The 21,953-nt window shown below is 34.8% G+C and overlaps 1 protein-coding gene across 3 annotated transcripts in view; it reads right to left on the minus strand.

Annotated features, from left to right (window-relative positions):
- Window positions 1-21,953, minus strand: part of Ano3 (anoctamin 3) — a 226,209-nt gene that overhangs the window by 118,856 nt on the left and 85,400 nt on the right. The window contains exon 1 of one of the 3 annotated variants that reach the window (XM_075961688.1): window positions 18,499-18,778. The exons of 1 other annotated variant lie outside the window; for it this stretch is intronic. The gene's annotated coding sequence lies outside the window, so the exon portion shown is untranslated. Of the gene's footprint in view, window positions 1-6,518; window positions 6,601-18,498; window positions 18,779-21,953 lie in introns of those variants that run through there. One more of the 3 variants, XM_075961689.1, reaches the window with a different exon arrangement.

Below are 21,953 nucleotides of genomic sequence, written 5' to 3' on the forward strand. Positions count from 1 at the left end.
ATACACCAAAGCTTAACTGATTCCCAGATGTCATAGAAAAGAAAACAGTTAATCCAGAAAGGCATCCACTTAGCATCTTATCTGGGACTCTAGCAACTATGTGTAAACAGAATTTGTCTTCTTTTTCTCATTCTTTATACCATTTCCCAGCTCACTATGGTAACTATGATAAGTTTTTAATTAGATTATTGTAACAGTCTAGCTTGCCTACTTTGTGTCCCTCTATTACATGCCTAATATGAGGGGTGAGATACTGAGTGGAGGTCAGCACCATGGAAGCAGTCAGGTGATTTCTTTGTCTCAGGTTCTCCAGAGGTTATCTATGGTGTTCCTTACTCTCAATCACTGTTTCTCTAATATTCTTTGCCTTAGCCCTTGATAGCTTCTATCATTGTACTGAATTATTTGTGTTTTTACCAGCTGTTTTATGCTTATATAATTGGAATTTTATAAAAATAAACGTTCTAGTTTGTTATTCTTTCTTTGATAAAACAGATACCAAAGGTAACTTGGGGAGGAAGGATTTATTTGGCTTACAGGTCACAGTTTGTTTTGGAGGAGAAGGTAAATGAGGGAGTGATATAAAAGTTTAAAGTAGAGACTGTGAAGAAACACTGCCAATTGCCCTTTCCTCTGCTTCTGCTCAGCTACGTTCCTTACACATCCCCAATCCACCCACCTACATGTGTCACTGTCCACACTGACTGAGGTCTTCCTCTATCAATTAGGGTCAAAAAACTCTCCCACAAGCATACCTGTAGGTCAATTTGATACAGACAATTCCTCACAGTGGGTTTTCAAACTCTCCCCTTTTTTCTATTTTGTTCAATGAGTAGTCCAAATATATAACTTTTAACAAGACAGACGGTAGGATCCAATGAACATTTGTAGAAAGAAAAAAGAAAAGGGAGAAGGCAGGGAGGTGTGAAAGCAATGAGAGGGAAGACCCATATGTGTCCAGGTAGCACTAACAAAAAAACTTGAAGGACAAGAAAAACTGGTGTGTTCACTTATTATCTTCTTCCCTCTAATAGAGGATCAGTGATATGAATCCACAGTGAACTTTCACACCAGCTTCATGGCATTCAGTGTTAACAGCTTGCCTGCTACTTTGCACCCAAGCCTCAGTGGGCTCTCCATTTTAATTTTTCTTAGTTTACAGCCTCCTTCTTCAATTTAGAAAAAAAAACACAGCAGTTGATACTTGCAATACTTCACCTAATACAGCATATTAGGTGAAGAAGACATTCAGAAAGCCATATGAATCAAGAGATTGATTGTTTCCATTACTAACTCAAAGCAGGACACTTTCAAAGAGACTTAATGTTGTTTTGATAACAGCACGAAGTGAAAATAGAACTTTGGTTATTACAGATATCTATTTCCCCATTTTTAAGTAAGTGGGTGCTAAAGTCACCCAAAGAAATCCTGCCTTATTAGAAAATTGATATCTTATTGATAAGAAGTGACCTTAAATAGTATACCCAAATGTCATCTCTGAGTAAACAATGCCTGAAATTGCATTAACAAGTGCTACAATTCATTATCCAATCATTCTGTCAAATCTAAATAAAAAATAATGAATTTTTCCAGTTTCCCTACATACAATACAACATCAATATCAAGATACAAAAAAGGCAATATCTGGATATCTTTTCTAAATCATGTGAAATGAATTAAATATAGACTCAATATAATTAGATGGTGAAGAGCATAGCATTTTATTTGAACTATGACAGTCATTATCTGAAGTATAAACTAATCTATGCTTTGATCTTTTGCCTACATGAAGAACTGAAAGAAAATTTATTGTGTGTATTATTAAATATAGATGCAAAAGTTAAACTTCAGGTATTTTTGTTTGTTTGTCTTTTGAGACAAAATTTATGTATGTTTCCCTGGCTGTCTTGAAAATCACTCTGTAGACCAGACTGATCTCTTGAGTGCTGTTCTTAAAGGCATGTGCCACACTGCCTGGCATCAAGTACATTATATAAAAAGTAATTGACAAAGAATGAAATCATGATTTAGATTACTCAAGTATTTTCCAGTCAGTGTGGGATATGTTTAATTTATTTTCAAGATTTTTATATTTATTACTTCCAGGACATGGAATAAAATTAGCTTTTACTGAAAAGCTGGGATGTACATCAAGTGTCTATTTTGGTGGTTGGTTTTAATTGTCACCTTGACACAACCTAGAGTCACCTGGTTGTGATAGGAACCTCAAATAAAGAATTATTTCAGTCAAATTGGCCTTTGCCCCTGTCTATGAGGAAATGTCTTGACTGATGATGAATGTGAAAGGACCCAGTCCAATGCGGGCAGCACCATTGCTAGGCAGGTGGGCCTGTACTGTGTAAGAATGTTAGCCGAGCATGAGCCAGGGAACAAGCCATGAAGCAGCAAATGTGATGGTTTGCTCTTTAGTTCCTGTTTGAGTTTAAGCCCTAACTTCCCTCAACAATGAATTACAACCTGGAAGTGTAAGCCAAGAAAAAAAAATCTTAGCTAGTTTTTGGTCATGGCATTTATTATAGTTCTTGAAAGGTTACTAGACATCCACTAATTTCCAACTATTTTGAAAACAATCATGCATTTGAAAGACATGGAGCTCAGAAACATTCAGAAAAGCTGATCTTAAAGTATATCTCAAGAATAGGCGACTTATGACTTGTATGTATGGAGAAAGAAACCTGGTGTAGGAGGTCCTTCTGTCTATGTGTTGCTTTTATTGGTTAATAAATAAAGAAACTGCTTTAAGACTATAGAAGAGCAGGTCAGAACATAGCTAGGTGGGAAAAACTAACCTGAATGCTGGGCAAAAGAAGGCAGAATCAGAAGTCATGTAGCCCCACCAGAGACAGATGCTGGACGGACCTTTTTTTTCTGGTAAGCCACAGCAACATGGCGATACACAGATTAATAGAGATGAGTTAAACTAAGATATAAGGGTTAGTCAGAAATGTGCTTAAGCTATTGGCCAAACAGTATTGCAAATAATAGGGTTACTGTGTTATTATTTCAGGGCTGAGTAGCAGGGAACAAACAAGCAGCCTCCTACAACAGAAACCTTTACCAATAGTGGTGATTTTTCAAAGGCATTTTAAACATAATATAACGACAGTAACTGCTTTATATATCTATATATACATTTGTACGCAAAGAGTAGGATGTTTTAAAAATAAACACATCCATGAAAAAACACCTGCCTGGTCTTTCACTGCCCCATAACCCACATATAGCACCAAACAAATAGCAAGAAAGACAGAGAAGCCCTTAGCTACAATCCAATATCACCTTCATCAGACTGATCCAAACGTTACAAGATCCATTACAAAACGTTTCTAGTTTCTCTCTCTCTCTCTCTCTCTCTCTCTCACACACACACACACACACAGAGAGACACATACTCCTTCCTTCTTATATTTACTCTGTTTTCAGTAATATTTTAATTTATGTTATGTAGTAAACATTTACTTTTATTTTTAATTTCCCCTCATGTATTTACATAATTCTATTATATTTATCTACCTTTGACAAGCAGTCTGTTTTCTCTTATATGCTAAATCTAGTTTTAAAACAAAGTAAAAAAATAGAGAGATGAAAGCAAATTGGGGACTTCTTGGGGAAAAGAAAGGATGACAAAGGAGATAGAGGCATAAAAACTTGTAATGATGGTGAACATGACCAAAGTATATGATACACACATAAGAAATAATCATATGATGTTTATATGTTAACGAAATACTGCCAACAGCATATAGAGGAATGATGACAGAAAATGAATAACAGGGTACCGTCAGAAAGAAACTGTCTAATGGGCCCCAGGAGCCAGTAATGGCTTCATTATCATGCTAAATGTAATAAATTTAGTGAAGATTATAACATAATATTAGATTATATCATTAGTCTATACTGATTTCTGATTATCAGTTGGCCGCATGTTTGAGTTAGTATAATTCAATATGATACAATGGTTGAGGTATTTAAATCTGTATTCAAACTATTTGGGCTCCAATTAACTGAGCCTCCTGTTCATTTAGTTTAACAGTGCTCAGTCTCAATTCTACAGCTTTTAAATCAGAGTAATAATTATACCACCTATGAAGGATTATTTCTAAGACTAAATGAGATAAACATCCATTTATATATCTTGCGGTACTTGTTTAGAAGTCTTTCTATCAGGTGTACCCATGAGAAAACTCTTGAATCATAATGTTTATTTTTGATTCCAATATATATTGATAAACAATATTTAAATTGATGTGTGATCACTCCAAAAGCAATTTGTGCCTTGTGAATGAATGAATACTCTCCAATTTTTCAAAACTAGGGAGTTTATATAATAGACATTCATTGAGGTTTTAAATTGTATTCCCATTTCTAATAATTTTATGTTCTACATACATTCTAGATAGCAAGCTCTTTGATTTGTTTATATGTTAAAATCTACAATTTTTGTCTTCAGATGGATTTTCACCATTTTTAAATATACTTGAAGGTCATATCCTCAATTTTAATTTATTTGAGTTTATTACATTAAAGATGCCTTGTCCTTTTTATGAAGGCATTCCTTATTCATAGATTGTGATGATTTCTTCCTCCTTAATTGTGTAGAACAAGTTTCTCCTACCCCATAAGACTGAGATCTGGGGACTGGAGAAATTGTTCTGTGTTGTATAGGTCCTGGACCAATCGATAAAGTTTTATAAGGACTTGTGCAACATGAATAACTTGCACAAGTCAAGTCTTTATTACTGAGTCTAGTTCTAGACTAAAAACTTTATTTTATTTTGTTTTGTTATCTGAGGCAGGGTTTCTCTTTGTAGCTTTGGTGCCTGTCCTGGAACTAGCTCTTGTAGATCAGGCTGGCCTCTAACTCACAGTGATCCACCTGCCTCTGACTCCAGAGTGCTGGGATTAAAGGTGTGCACCACCAGCATCCAGCTGAAGATTTTTATTTAATCACACTCAATAATATAAAAGAATAGAACATTCTCAGTATGCGTAATTCCTAACGGCTGCCCATATCTGCTCCCACACATACGGACATTTTTTGGAAATTTTAAATATCAGTTATCACTATGCCCATTTTAGAAATTTGTCTGCATTTTATAAAACAGGATTCAGTGAATAACACAAATACTTCCTCAAAGACAAAGGAGCAGTGCATGATTCAGGATTTCTCAGAAGACTGCAAGGCTTAGATTGGAAATGGCTCTTTAGTTTCCTTGGTTATGTGGCTCCTTTAATTCAATGTTCATGATCCACAACAGACAGATTGGTTCAACTTTCCTCTATAATTTGTGTAACCATTTGTATGCTCCTAGTGCACAAGATCATTATCATGTTATATGATTGTTTCTTAATCCTGTCCTAAGGGCTCTATAAAAAAATTTAAAAATCAAATATCCTTTCCATAATTTTCATTAGTGATATTAAATTTTGACCTCCTGTGTATCTTTGTGTAAGTTTAATTCTAAGTTAAGGAAAGGCAGTCTATATTTTGTTATTAAGACACCATATTTCACCAGGACTTTCCTGCTTAGACTCCTCAATTGAATTCCCAGAGACTTGGCATACAATTTAAATTTATTTCAGGACACAAACATCTCCCACCATTAGCTCATTATAGACCTTTTCTTCTAATGAACAATGTGTTCATATATTTCCAAAAATCCTTATTAAAATAAACTAAGAAAAGATATACTGACATTCAGAAGAAATTTATACACAGTGGAAATTTATTAAATGTTGCTCTAATTGTTAAAAATTCTGCTTCTTCTTCTAGATATTTTTTTAATTTTAAAAATAGTACTGATTAGGAAGAAAATAACTTAATTTCCCAAGTCTTCTAAAGAATAAAGTATATAATAACATGTATGCATTTAATTAACTCTAAATACACCAGAAATGTAATGCTGAATTTACTGTACAGTCTTTAATTATGAGCTTTAGGAATGCCAAACCTCTGACCTCAATACTGAGCAGATGCTCGGTGCTGGTAAGAACTTGGCCAGGTTCATTACCTCCAGATCACAGTGCCAGCTCTACCTCTTTTCCATATGGTATCGTCAGTAATAAAAATCATCTCCTACGCTGCAACTAGAATGCCCACACTGGACAGCAGGGTGGCTAAGGTTCTATTCCAGATTCAGCAGAGAAAAATACAGTTTAAGAGCACCTCACTAAAAGTAACATTTAATAATAAATCATACATATGATTTCAATGTATTGTTGCTGTTATCAATGCCATAGTATCCCTTAAGGAACTTACACAACATGCCAATGATGATCTCCAATATATACTTAGTAATAATAAAATGACTGGCCATCTCATAGGTACAATGAAGTCATTTTCAAGAAATAACTGAATTTCTATTTCTGCTTTTTTATATTAGCTCTTTAATGAATAAAGCAAAAAGTATAAAGTTAAAACATTGATAAACATTGGGTAGTTGACAATCACTGTGTCAAGTTAAGGGGAAAATATAATTCGGGGTTCAGCAGCTTACCTGAGCCCTTGATCCACTTACAGCCCTAAGGACATTTGCAGAGCCTGCGAGTGTGAGCTTTGTTTTTGAAAATTCCTAGGTGCCAGGGTTAGAAAGGAGAGTGAGTCAGATAATCCAGGCTGCAGATATTTTTAGGATGCATAGAGTAAGTGAACTTGAACTATTCAGCTATTCCCTACTTTGGGTTCTATGCTTGTAACATATGACAGGCAAGCAGGTGCCTAAAAGAAAGGGACTCCTCAACTCAGAGTGGTCACGGAGTATACGTAGCCAAATTGGATTTGTTTTCAATTTTGCAACGAAAATCAAGGTGACACTTCAAAATACAGGACGACAATGAAACATGGGGGTGGCCCCAGTTCATTATTCAGTCAAAGGCTATCATTTCACTGGGTTATATAATGTGAAATGCCAAAATTACAGATTCCATTATCAAAACCTCAGCTACAATTTTTGTCTAATATCGAACACACCCATATTAGGAAAGACACAATGTTCCCAGGAAAGTTATTATCAATAGTTACATGTTTATTAATATTCAATTATTTTGAGGAGCCAAAAAGAAAATTATCCATAATCTTTACATTAAGATGATTTTTATCTGTTGAGAATGTATCAGCTTGTGCAGAAGAAGCAAGCTCTGAGAAAGATGCATTCCTGCATCTACAGAAAAGTACTTTTCACGATCCAGTAATCTTTAATTCTCTGATCCTTTTGGCTGTAAATTCCATTGCAAGGACAAAAATTGCTTAAGACGTAAGAAAGAGAAAGAAGGGTCAATGAACCAGAATGTTTTGCTAATGTTATCATGCAGATGATCATGTTTTGTTTAAAAAGAGTTTACTTAGAGATTCAAGACATTTTAGGAACTTGGAAAGCTGGTATTTAACATGCATTGAACTCCTAAGAACTATTTTTATACATGTGTTATTCTTTCTCGATCCAGAGTTACTTTTATTGCTGAAAGTAAGGTTTTTGCAAGGAGAAAATGATAAATTTTGAACGTGTAAGTTATAGCTCTGGAATCTTCTGTTTTATGGAGGCTGTTTTCTTATTTGAAGCTTTCATCTATAGTATTTCTTATGTTATAAGAGACAAATCAACACAAAACAGTCATTTTAACCATTTAACCATTCTTTGACAGTAGGGGATATATTTAGACAAATAACCATACATATGCCTGGAAATAATTTGTAGAGCTTCAGGGGTTAGTAGACTCCTGGAAGCTCATTTATGGTTTCTCTTAGGGGTTGATAGGCTGGGAAACTCTGGATTTAGCAATCCTTGTAATAATCTTGCTTGTTCTCTTATTCAAGTACTAACCAGGCCTGTCCCTACTTGACTTCCTAGATCTGATGTGATCCAGCAGGTTTAGGGTGATATGACAATAGACAAATAAGTCTGCTTATAAACTTAAGTTCCTCTTGTCAAGATGGGTAGAAGTTAGTTAAATCATTTATGGCAAATATTCCAAGCCTTTTGGGAGCTTCCTGGCTATAACAATTTGCCTATTTGAGGAGTTCTTCAGAGATGAATGGAGGCAACAATATGTCTTCAGTTTCACATTCTAGCACTTTATATAATTCCCCACATTTTTATTTCATTGTACGCAAGTTAATTAAATTTTCAACATCTCTTTCAAAGCAGCCTACTGATATGAAAACCATTCATAAACAATTTATCTATTTTGAATAAAAAGCTAACTATGTTAATAGAGCTGTACAATGATCACCACTGCATTTTGGAAACATTCAATACACATAAAAGAAATGCCCATAGTCTATTAGTGTTCATTCTCCATTTTCTCTTTCCCTTCTAGTCTCTGTCATTCATTGCTGGCCCCAAGGGAACACTTATGTACTTTGTGGGCATGTGTACTTTGTGGGCATGTGTGCACACACGTGGGTGTGCCTGTTTACTTTAAAAATTGTGATGGTAGTGTTTAATGTAGATAAAGAGCTGCAAAATTGAATAACCCCCTCCAAATAGCAAAATAATAAACAGGCTAAGAAAATGAACAGATAATTCTTGAGAAGAAATAAAAAATGGCTAATGAATATTTTTAAAGTGTTCGCCATACTTCACAAACACTATAATGTACATTAAAACTACTTTGTGAGTCTCTAATCATGCTAGTAGAATATCATAAAAGATATGGTACATATATAGGGAAGAAGCAACTATTCTACACTTGTTGGTTAGAATATAACCTGGGGCAGACACTGTGGAAATCAGTGTAGAGACCTCTTGAAACATTAAACACTGAACCATATGGTTTAGCTATACTCCAGGTTCTACAACCAAAGTACTCTGTATATCCCACTATCAATATATTTGCTCATTCATGTTTATTGTTGCTCTATTCACAGTATCAATAGAACAGATCCAGCCTATATGCCCATTATCCAATGATTGGATTACTCAGAACATGGTATATTCAAGCAATGGGGTTATATTTATCTGTAAAGAAAAAATGATTTGTAGTAAATATGTGGTACTGAAAATTATATTAAGTGAGATAACCCAGGTTCAGAAAGACAAATATTCCATGGTATCTGTCATATGCAGATCCTAGCTTATAATGGATAGATGTGTTCATTTAGTTAGGGTTATTTGTATGTGGAGACTTGGAAACCAGACAAGAGCCCATGAGAGGGGACAGAGTAAACAATTTTAAGGGATGGAGAAGAATGTATTAGAATGCATGTTATAAGAAATTAGAAGGTAGACTCGTGGGGGAGAAAAGATATAAGTGAGCATGGGCACAGGAGTAGGCTAGGGAGATAAGGGTAGTAAAACAGGATGCAGGAAGGAAAATGAAACTATGTAAATAAAAAATTCTTATAAATGAATCTGTTATTTTATAGGCTAGGCTAATTTAAAAAAGAAAGACTAGAAATAACCTATGTCTTAGGGTATTGGTAAAATGATTTTCCAAGTTTCTGAATAGAAATTCAATACAGTAATAAAAACGAGTCTGTTTGCAAACTTGTTTCGAACAATTTGCAAGATAAAATCTTAGATTAAAAAAGGCAACAAAAGTCAAGAAAGAGCTAACGTGAGTGACAGACGTCTGTGGTGCTAAGTGGAAAGTGGAATCATCTGTGAAGTTATTAGACAAAACACAATATGGCATTGTTCCTAACTATTCTCTCTCTTTATATAACATTATGCTTCCATATATACAGTATTATAATATACACAAAGCTATGGGGCTATTACTTAGTAATTTTTTTGAGATTCTACTTTAAAAACTGTAGACCTTGCTAAAGTTTTAATTTAAAATATACGAGCATTAGGTATTGTGGGTTGTTTTCTAATAGACATTAAAATTAAACCACATCATTACACTATTTAAGGAGTTGATGTGCATCTTGGAAATTATTTAAATTCTATGCTTTGTTTAACACGAAACTATAGCAACCTATTAACTAGTTAGCTTAAATAAAACTCCTGGGTTTATTTAATGTTTTCAGTGGTAAAGAGCAAGACCTGTAAGAAAGAGGTTGAATTTTTGAAATTACACAATTCCAACAAAAAAGGATATTCCAGAGGAGATCAGATGGAGATAACCCAGAGCATACGAAGCTCAGGCAGGGAGATCTATTCCCTGGGTGCTTCAAAGAACAGTGTGGAAGAAGACCAGAGCATATGTCATATGAGTCTTAAAGACTGATGTTAATAACCAAGGTCCAGGGAGGGCCGAGCTCATGCCATCGTCTCTATTTAATAGCTACAATATGTTCCATGAGGATACTAGTGTGGAAAGCAGGGCAATGCTTCTTTGTTACTGATTGGATGATTTGAATCTTTTGTAATGTACTCTAGTGTAGAAGACAAACAAAATTGTCATTCTGAAAAGAACTTTTAAGTTCATCAAAATATTGTCTGTCTTTCAGACACTACAATCCTCTAAACAGTCTATGAATTTCTTTCCAGAAAATAGTTTAGTAGAAAATAAAAAGTCAGTATATGAGGAAAGAACAATCAGATTAAAAAATGATGCCAAAGTACTAAAACTCCTAAAGGCAACTTCTGGTTTGAAAGAAAATGCCCAGTAAAGGGAGAGGGCACTATGAGGAGGTGTGGTCTTATTGGAGTAGGTATGGTCTTGTTGGAAGACATGTGTAACTGTAGGGGTGGTCTCCTATGCTTAAGTCATACCTAGTGTTGCAATTCACTTCTTGTTGCCTGTGGATCAAGATGTAGAACTCAACTCCTTCCTAAGCACCATGTCTGCCTGCATGCCACCCACCAAGATGATAACAGACTAAACTTCTGCACTGTAAATTAGCCTCAGTTAAATGGTTTCCTTTATAAGAGTTGCCATGGTCATGGTGTCTCTTAACAGCAATAGAAACCCTAACTAAGACAGCAGCCTTTATTAACTTCAAAAGAAAGAACACATACAAGCACAAATTTAAAGTCCTCAGTAAATACTGCAGGCTGTGTATTAGGTAAACAATGTGGTGTCTTATAAATGTTGTGCTGAATTCCTAATTCCAACAAACAAGATTCTTTTTAAAGTAGTTAGACAAAGCCAAATGCAGTCAGAAGAGTAAAATGGTCATGGTTATAAAACCCTTAACATATATTTGTTAAGAAAAAATGTGTTAAGCATTTAATTTATATTGAGAACTGTGCTTTTTTTTTAAACTTTGGCTGGACCTATCATATCAGACAAGAGCATTGAAAGAGTATGTTTTGGAGCATGGAGACTTGGGTTTGAGATTGTATTTTAATTATTTGTTTGCTTATTTTCTTGCTCATCTATCTATCTATCTATCTATCTATCATCTATCTATCTATCTATCTATCTATCTATCTATCTATCTATCTATCATCTATCTATCTATCTAGACAATATTTCTCTGTATCACCATCCTGGCTGTCCTGCAACTTACTCTGTAGATCAGGATGATCTCGAACTCACACAGTTCCGCATGCCTGTGCTTCCTGTGCTGGCATTAAAGCCGTACCCTACCACCACTTTCCACACCATGCTACAAAGCTGTAGTTTTCCTGTTGTATTTTACCTCTTGTTATAAAAAGTCACATGGTGTGGCAATTAATAACCCAATCATGTCTGGGTAAAGAAGGATTGTGAGTGATTTCTTGGGACTTTGAAAACCAAGCAGAAATCTTCTAAAGGCCCTTTACAAATTAGCATGGTGTTTGGAGGGCAGTGACAACCGTGTTAAATAATGATGATTAAGAGTACAGAAGTGGGAATGCGACTTTATAATTGAATTGAAGAAACGCTTTGCTGATGATTTTCCTTTTTTACTAGAGCTTCTCATTCTGCTCACCTCTACCACTGTGCAGGCTTATCAGAGGAGCACAGGAAATTCAAATATTAACAAGTTTGTCTACTCATTGAGTCTATCTGTGTTTCTTTTGTTTATAGCAGTTCTCATCATTAATAAAACCGTTTTATTTTGATGTTGAATATGCTGGTATCATCTACAGAATTGTAAGATGCTGTCAAATAGCTAAGTCTGAACATCTTCTTGTTATTAAACAAATACATACTTACCTTATAAATTCTAAAAGGAAATATCTGTCTAAGATCACTTAAATATTTTGAGTTCCCTAATACGTACCTACAACTTTTGGAAATATCACCCAATACAATGACATCACAGAGAAAATAATCACAGCTATAAATGCCAGTCTACAGATCTATGTTAAGTAATCATAATCATATACAATAGTAGACACTTAACGTCACTTGTGATGTTTTAATAAATATATTTTAAAGATATTTACTTCATCACAATACAGAGAATTACTTGAAGAGACATGGAGACAACAGTGTTTTGAAACACGATACCTCAGAAAATAATGGTAAAAACTGACAAGTAGGATTGTATCAAAGTCAAAGCCTCCTGCACCGAAAAGAGACAAGCTACAGAACTGGAGATGAACCTTTTCATACATTCATCTGAGAGACTTTATATGCAGAATATATAAAGAACACAAAACGTTAAGTACTAAATGGACAAATAACCCAATCAACAATCAGACAAATGAACTGAAACACTCCTCACAAGAAGTGCAATAAACACATGGAATATTTTAATACTCTCAACCACCAAATACAAACCAAAACTACATTGAGATTCTGTTCTATCCTAGTCAGAATGCTTAACATCAAGAAACAAACAGACAAACAAACAAAAAACTAATTGTTAATAGGCAAAACAGGCTGAATACACCTTTGGTGGGGATGTAAATTAGGCCAGCCACTGTGGAATCAGTGTGGAGGTTCCCCAAAAATTAACATTAGAACTACCACATGATCCAGCTACATCACTTCTGGGTTTATACGTCAAGGAATCCTATGTAACATGCAACACATATATGTACACTTACATTTCACAGTTGTATTCACAATTTCCAAATCATGGCATCAGCCTAGTAGCCTCTCAGTGGATAAAAAAGTTATACTAAATGGAATGGGGTTATACAGCTATTCCTGAGATAAAAACCATGGCATTTGTAGGAAAATGGGTGGAACCTGAAGTCACCATGTTAAACAAAATAAGCCTGACTCACATAAAATTTAAAAATTTTTATAGAATATTTTATATTTTGTCTAAAATGCAGAATGTAAATTTTTAAAAGGATCAAACATGAAATTTTATAATAGAAAATATCTGAGAATAAAAAGATAAAAGAGGATGACAGGAAACAAGATAAGGTAAGTGAGGTAAATATTGTTAACATATGTTACCAATATATATCAAAATGTTACAATGAAGCCTACTATTTTGCACAATGAAAAAGAAAAGGTAAGATACAAAATTTTATACACACACACACACACAGGGTACTAGAGTCTGAACCTGGAGCTGTGATTAATCTAGGCAAGTGTTCTATCCTGAGCTACAGACTCCAGACAAAGATACAAATGAAATTTATTTAACCTTGTGTGTGTCACTTTTTTTTTTTTTAGGAAAACGTCTGACATCAGGTGGTTTCTAAATAGATTACTTTCTGGCATACACCTATAAATTATCTGTATCTAATTTACTTCAAAGTGGATGAATTCAAAATCAAATATCAGACTGCAAGTATTCTATAGAACTTAAAAATATCTCAAGTGTAATCTCTACCTCACTCTGCATGAATCAAGAACAACTTGACAGAGAAAAATATTAGTTTATATAAACTATCAAGATGGAGGCCAATGCATTTGGTTAAGGAAACTTGGAACAGTCCCACTGCACGGCTCCTGCCTTAAGTTCTGGGTCACAGGCATGTGCTACCATGTGCCCCATTTGAAGCTGCTATTTTTCATATATTGCTTTGTTTTTGCTTATAATTTAGAAACTCCTCAGAACAAAAACAGAGACCAATTTTGTCTAGACAGTCTTTTCCCTCTGCTGTCTTGGATTTGAGGCAGTGCACATTCATCAGGTATCTATTTTATTCTCTGTTTCCATTGCCATTCAATACCTGGTAAGTGTAAGGAACATCCTTCATTCTAGATATGCTAAAGCCCTTTCAAACACAGCACTTATTTCCCAATTCAGAGAGAATAGTGCTAATTATTTATACCTCAACTTTCTAGGTATTTATTGTTTTAGGTTACAGGTACATAACATAACATTTATGAACTTCCTCTTTATTTTCTAAACTAAAATCCTACCTGTTTAGGTAAGTGAAACAATCAGAGTTTGTCATCTATGGAAAATAAAAATGAGAAGAGACTAAATACCTCAGGATCTATTACACACATCCACTCTCCAGGATGTTTTCCTGCTTCCCTTTAGTTCCTGCACATATTCTCAGCATCTGTTTTCTCCTTCTGTCTCTTCTTTCCCTACCCCTGATTTCATTCCCTTTCTCAGAAGGTCAGACAACCTGTGAGGACAGTTGTCATGCAGTACCGCTTTTTCCCTGGACAGTGTTGACCTCTGAAATCACTGACTTTTAATTATAGCAGCGTGACTGCATTTCGATTTCATTTTATTTTATTCATTTCACATGTGTTAATGTGAGTATAGGCATGTATGTAAGGACGGGGTACATGTGGACTATGCACAAGGGTGGATGCCCTAGGTGTGCCAGAGTACACAGGCTTGCCCGGGCCAGAGGAAGATGGTGAGTATTGTACTCTATCCCTCTCAACCTTATTTAATACAGAATTTTTCAGCAATCCTACAGGAAGAATGGTAACTGTGCCCTGCTTTTAATGTGGTCATAAGGGGGCTGAAACAGTTTTATGGATACATACAAATATGTGGATATACACATTTGTATAATTGGATATATATCTATTATTATTTTTTGTTTCAACCAAATGATGATTTAGATTTATTTTACTAAATTATTTTTTGCTCAGTTCCACAACGATGCCAAGTATATATTAGTTTTACATTCTTCTTAATTCCTCTAATCATTTAACTAATACACAATTTTCGTAGAAAAATAAATTTAAACAATCTCTATTTTTAAAAGTAAGCTTTTAAGCCACAGCCTTGAAGCACACGCTGGTGGCTCTATATTACCTTGAGCTACAATGTTTTTCAAGTCCCTTCTTTTGGTAATGTGCTCATTTAAGGAGTTCATCCCGCATTCCTGTTGTGAGTCAGCACTGTCTGTGCAAGGTGTTGAGATAATTGCAATGAAAAATACTCCATGGTGCCATTCCTTGAAGAGAATAATTTAGTCAAGGAAGAAGAAAGGAGAACATATTATACTCTTGTGAGATTTGTTCCACTGTGAGGTGGAGAAAGCCAGTTTAAGTGCTGCGACAGCAAAGATGAAATGACTGTCTTGAGAAAAAAAAAACTTTGGTCAGAAGTGATATGTGACTTGAGTCCTGAAGAAGAGAATAGACTAGCAGAAAGAACAGAACACATGTTCGCATTCCTAGACGAAGTAAACTCCATGTGTAGCCTAGCGGGAATGGGTAAGGCTAGGAGTGAGTTCTCAAGGCCTGTGGGCAGGGTGGTATGATAGGAGCAATTCACATCTGAAAGAACTTGGAAAACACAGAAAGCATAATCCTTATTTACTCTAACATTCAAGTACTATTCCTTTCAGCACATTCTTGTTTGTTTTTATTTCCAAAAAATTACAAACCTTTTGAGAACCTCAACCCCATTATATACATTTAATATCCATTATCCCTCATTATCCTTGCCATATGTACACACACACCACCACCACCTCAACTAATTTTAACTTAAGATTTTCACCTTAAAGTCTATAAAATATTTAGATTTATAGATTTCAAAATTCATACTTATACTTGTCTTTCTCACTGCTATAAACAAACCAGGGGCTGTTCCCATAGCCCCACTACGAATGCTGACCAATCTCAGACAAATCATCTTCACTTTGCTGTCTAAACACTTTTCCACTCCTTATTTCTGAATCATAATCATCATTGTGCTATTTTTAATACAGTCACCTCCATGTTTGTATGTCTGAGCAGTGTCTACCTTTCAATGTTACACAATGCCGTGCTCACCATTCATACCATCCGTTCTTTGTCAAACTACTGCCATCTTCCACAGCGCAAGGCCATCGCGCAGAGGCAGGGCCACCTTTGGAACACAGACCTCTTCAAAATGGATAGACTCTGAAGAGCATCCCAGTACCACGGCTCCAGCGCTGTGCCCAAGTGCCTCTTCTGCTCTCATCTTGGCCACTCATGCACATTCTCTGCGTTCTCCTTGCGTAGAGGACACCCAAGGCCTCATGGAGGCTCTTCGACTTCCCTGATACGGGTCATTCCCTTTCTCCCCCGTGTTAATCCCCCACTTTCCTGTCCTCATGCCCAGATTCCACCTTTTGAAAAGCTGCTGTGGTAGGGTGGTGGCCTTTCTAGATCCCTCCACTGACAAGAGACAACCAGTAACCATGCTTATGCCTGTTATTTACTTAATCGTTTTTTATGCGTAAAGCTTTGAAAGTGAGAGACTTTGCTTGTTCTTTTTTAATCAATGAATTGCCAGCTACAACCTGACATACAGCAGACTGAAGCCGCTAAAGACAAAGGCAAGGTAATGGCTCTCAAACATGGTACCTGAGCAGAAGACTCAGCATCATCTGGGCCTCTGGTAAAGCTGCAAATTTTTGGACCTCAGTGGAACCCAATGCTATGAGAAGCTGTCATTTTCTTTTTTAAACGATTCCTATCAGTAATTTTGATACTCTCAAGTTTGTCAATCTCTGTTATAAGGTATCTATTTAGAAAAAGAAACATGAATATTTTAAAGCTTGTTGTAGCCCAAATTTCTTAGACTGTGAGAACTGAGTCTGAAATATCATCGAATGTAATCTCACTTCTACTTTTTCCTCATTTTTTTTTTTGAGGAAGAAATGCCAAAAGAAAAAAACTATAGTTGAATCTGAAATTAGAGATATTTCTGTTTTTAGGAATGTTAAATATTTCTTATGCATAACAACTTTAATTATGCAACTTACATTTTTCTCTGAAAAAATATCCTCAGATAAGAAGCTATTTTTTCGACTTATAGCTGATATTGAATTAGTTAAGATGAGGGAAAAAGACTAAAAAATTCTACTTTTCTTATTTTTTTCAGGGTGATTCAATGAGTTGATTTAAATGATTTATTACACTTGATGGCTTCTAGATATATTCTTCCCATAACAATTTTATTTTCTATGTTTAAAAAGAAATCAGTGTATTTTCACACTTACGATTTCTGTAAGATATGTGTATTTCACTGAGTATTGCCATAGTATAGGATTATGGAGAAGACAGTAAGATAATGATTGATAATATGGAGTGGAATCCAAATGCCTAAGGTACGTGACTTGCATTTTCTAAATACATGTAATAAAACATATCATTAAAATAATAATATTACTAAACAATTATGAACAGTCCCTAAATAGAGAGACAGCAAAAATATGAACAAAAGAAAAGCAAAATATATTTTGAATTTGCACTGTGTAACGGATATTAGTCTAAGTGCTATATTGAAAGTATTTTATTCTTTTTTCTCTTATTTTTGTTTACTCAATATAAAAGGGTTTCTGCTTTATCTAATGAAAAACTAAAGCCAAATGTTTTCATTATAACATGGTGGCGTATAAACTGTGGTTCTCTGTTGTGTTCTTAATGCAATAAATCCATGTAGCATGTGAATTCTGAATATTCCCTTTGCAGAATTAGTTAGAGAATACATTTGCATAACCCTTTCTAGTCACTGATCACTATGGAAAATATCACACAAGGAATCTTCTAAGCACTTGTTTTTCTTAAAAATGAACACTTCCTTCCTCATCAAAGACTATTGATTTTCAAGTGATCTGACCATGAGTGCAGATATAGACTTTGACTTTCTGTTTTCCAAATGAGATTATTTCATATATTTTAAAAAAATAAATAAAAACAAAGCTTAAGGAAATGGTCAATACTTTAACAATAACTTTCAACAGCATGGAAAATAAAGATAGCAGATTGAAAACATGTCACTTACTAGCCTATTTGTGAAATTCATCCTCGGGTCATACATGTAGTTTAAAGTTTAATATTCAGTTTCCCTTTCTTAAAGTATTGCTTCCCAGACTTTGTGCTTTGATGTTAACAAAGAATTCATGTACAAAACTATGCCTTAAGAATGACCAGAAAATATTCATCCTTAAAAATCCTGCTTTACATAATATCAAATCTAGATTGGCAGCAGGTAGAATCTCTGGACAGCCTTTCAGCGAAAGCACTAGCAATACATTTAAGCACAGCCTCAACTTCACAGAAAGATGATTGTTTTGCATGCAAGATAAACACTGGTGATTATCAAAGACACATTTAGATCACACTGCAGATACATTCTAAGATTTTAACAGATACATTCTAAGCATCATAAAAACGTAAAACTTCTCCATTCTCACTTTTGAAAACCAACGTCTGCTATTCTTAATTGGCTTCCCTGTGCCTGCTCAGACAAACAGAAAGGAAACACAAAATTCCTCTATGAAACACTTTTAAACATACCACAGTCAGGATCCCGGGTTCAGCTGCATTTGGAACCCTCCACTGCTGACAACCCTCTCAAATGACAATCTTCTTTAAAGCACTCTTCAGCATGACAGCTCAAAGTTCTGCCTTCCTCCTCCTGCTTGATCCATTAGCTGGAGTCTTACATCGTGAATGCTGCACAAAGCATTTGACTGGAAGGTTTTAAGGCAACTCTTTAAATGCCTGGATATGAATAATGACTTTAAAAGAAGAGACAATGCCTCTCTTTATAAGAACTTCTGTATTGCTTTCTACTAATTTTTGTAGGGGGTGGCTGAAGTACAGAGCAGAGTTGCCTTGTCTGTCATTGGTTAATAGTGTCGATGTATGATTCATCTAAGTGACATTTAATCCTATAATGCAAGCGACATTTTGATGATTTTACTGTCAATTTTGAATAATCCGTTACATATGACATTTGAATGAATTGAACAGGATGACACAAAATGAAGCGGATATTTTTTTTTTTGTTTAAATAATAGAGGTCTGGCAGTGTGACTTTTTTTTATTGGTGAACCTAACCATAATTTTTTGGTATCTTAGTGGAATTTAAAATTATTTCCTTTTGTTTTTAAGCATTTATAGAGAAATTCCTTGTACTTTTACTCAGTTAAGAAAACTAATCTGGGAGGTTGTTGTATATACACCTTTGATCCCAGCATTCAGAAGGCAAGGGCATGGAGATTTCTGTGACTTGGGGGCCAGAATGGTCTACATAGCTAGTTTTAGGATAACTAGGGCTACACCGAGAAACCCTGTCTCAAAAAATAAAAACCCAAAAATCAGTACCAAAAAAAGAATTAAATTAAAAAACAATAGAAATTGCATGTTTTCTGGGAAATCCTGCATCCATGAAAATTCACACCGCATTGCATTATATTAGCTCTAGGTTGATGTACTGTAGTCCAAGTGTAATAGAGTTGTTACCTAAAAACAAACAGAATTCACCAATTTTGCCATATTTATTATATTTATACAATGACATGCAATGGAAGGTTGCATTTATTTTTGCCAAAAATCCTCCTTGGGCCAGCTTGGAGTTGGGACTGATAAGACAATGTACCCAAGAAATGACCAGTTATTGAATATGGCCTTAAATTAATCATCATGTTTGCAAATTGATCTTATCAGAATAGCAACTTTGATTTTTTACAAAAGTTTGAGTCTGTTTAACATCAAATGATAAGATGACTGAAATCAATACATGAGAAATTTCCATAGACAAATGTTTGCAGCTGCCATTTCATAGTTAAAGTTTCCTTTGACTTAATCTTAGGCAAAAGATCTACCCACCAGATGAACTCTGATGCACTTATGGAAAAAATTCCAACAGATTAGGGATGTGTCCCTGGGAACAAATTGATGCCTGATATGTACATCTAATAAGAAACTTTTGACTGTCTACTATTACTGTTTTGCTAAATAGGAACATAGTCAAATTGTCTTCATCTCTATACACATTGAGTAGGGCAGCTCTCCATCCTGGGCAAATACACACACACACACACACACACACACACACACACACACACACACACACACACACATATATATATATATATATATATATATATATATATATATATAAATTTTCAGTGGACTGGCCAAAGTAATTGTTTATTGCCCATTCCTAAATAGGACACCTCTATCGCTATGATAGAAGGAGGTACAAACACTTTCAGATCTAGAGAGTTGATAAAATTATTATGAACATATTTTGTGTATTTGACTTGGCAGTTAGTTGTGAATACATAGCAGCTGTTGATACCTACAAGATCTGCACAGGTCAGGGCCCCTCAACATTCTGTTGTTAATTGAGGAGGAGCCCAATATCAGCAGGCCCATCTATCCCTGAGAAGCTACTGCAGTTATAGAGGGAAATGATTTCTTTTCAGCAGGGTAGCCAGTGCTAAGTTTCCCACAATATAATAAGTAAACTCCTACCCATGCTTTATACAACACATCAATTTAAAAACTATGAGGAGAAAGAGAAGGAAAAGGTAAAAGAGAAAGTCATGAAAGTAGTTGGGAAATAGAAGGTATTTAGTGGGAGTCTGAGGAGGACAAAAGAAGCAAATGGGGATGGATAGGATCAACACACACACGCACTCATACACATACATACACACATACACATCACAAACACATACTCATACACACAAACGCACACATTCATACACACATGTATACACACATAATATTTTAAATTTATTTTCGGATATGATATGATTAATAATGTAAGTAAATAATTAAATAATTAATTATTTCAAAAGCTTGTTATATGTCTAGTTGCCAAACATTGCTGTTTGCAGAGAGAGAGAGAATAGCATTAGCTTCTTGTTTATTTCCCTGTTTCCCTTGTGAAATAAGTCTTTCCAAAGAGAAACATGTTTTCTGGAAAAATTTTTCATAGCATTGGGAACCATATCAATCACTCCACTAATTTTATTCTCACATTGCAAAATGACTCTGTGTCTTGACTCTTCTTGAAATCTACTGGATTTCTTCACGCTCCAATTGCTGCTCTTGGCAATAGTAGGGATTTTTGGGTAAGGGATGGGCTGGATTGGTTTTGTTTGTTTCTGTTTCCTAATTGGCAAGAGGAGAAAATGTATCTAAAAATGTTTAATTCATGGAATATTATGTTAGTTCAAAGATTATAATTTTCTATATCTGAGGTTGGAAGCAATTATAACCAACTTCCTATTTTTACGTTGGTTATTGTTTATACAAGAACAAACTTCAAGCAAGCCAGTATATTTCTGGGGTGTTGTGAATAAGCCATGGAAATATGAAAATGTTGAGCACCTAGTTTTAGAGCAGTTAAATAAGGTTTTAGAAATGACTGAGTCATGTCTGGGTTCAATTCCTACCACTAACTATCTATTTCAAGCATAAAACTTTTGGAATTTCAGAGACATATACTGCTAGACATGTACTACCTCCGCCTAGTCATAGACTTGGGAAAAAATAGCAACTCAAATATTACTTCTTTATTACTGTAATGATAGTAGAAGTACTAACTGTCTCTGTGAGAGTTGAGGTGTTGCATATAAAATGATGAATGCATACTAGAGGAAGACACAAAAACATACCTCCCAAATGTACTAGATGAAGATTTCTGCATTCCTGTCACCTTTCCATGATTGAAAACTGGAAAACCAGCTTCATGGAAGCAGATTTTTTTCAATTCTAGATCTATTACTAGCTGAGTAAGATTTTATATGACAACAGAAGTATGATAATACACATGGTTTTAATATAAAGCTACATAGAGTAAGCTTTAGATTGTTTAATTGTCAGGAATAAAATGGAAAAGTGAAATATTTTTAAAATTATTGGCTTCATGCTTCATGTGTTAATTTTATAGCAGCATTCTATTATAGAATTATAAGGACAATAAGTTTCTATAATCAGTAAGTATTTGGGTG

The sequence above is a fragment of the Microtus pennsylvanicus genome, chromosome 2 (assembly GCF_037038515.1).
Source record: "Microtus pennsylvanicus isolate mMicPen1 chromosome 2, mMicPen1.hap1, whole genome shotgun sequence".
NCBI classification, from domain to species: Eukaryota; Metazoa; Chordata; class Mammalia; order Rodentia; family Cricetidae; genus Microtus; species Microtus pennsylvanicus.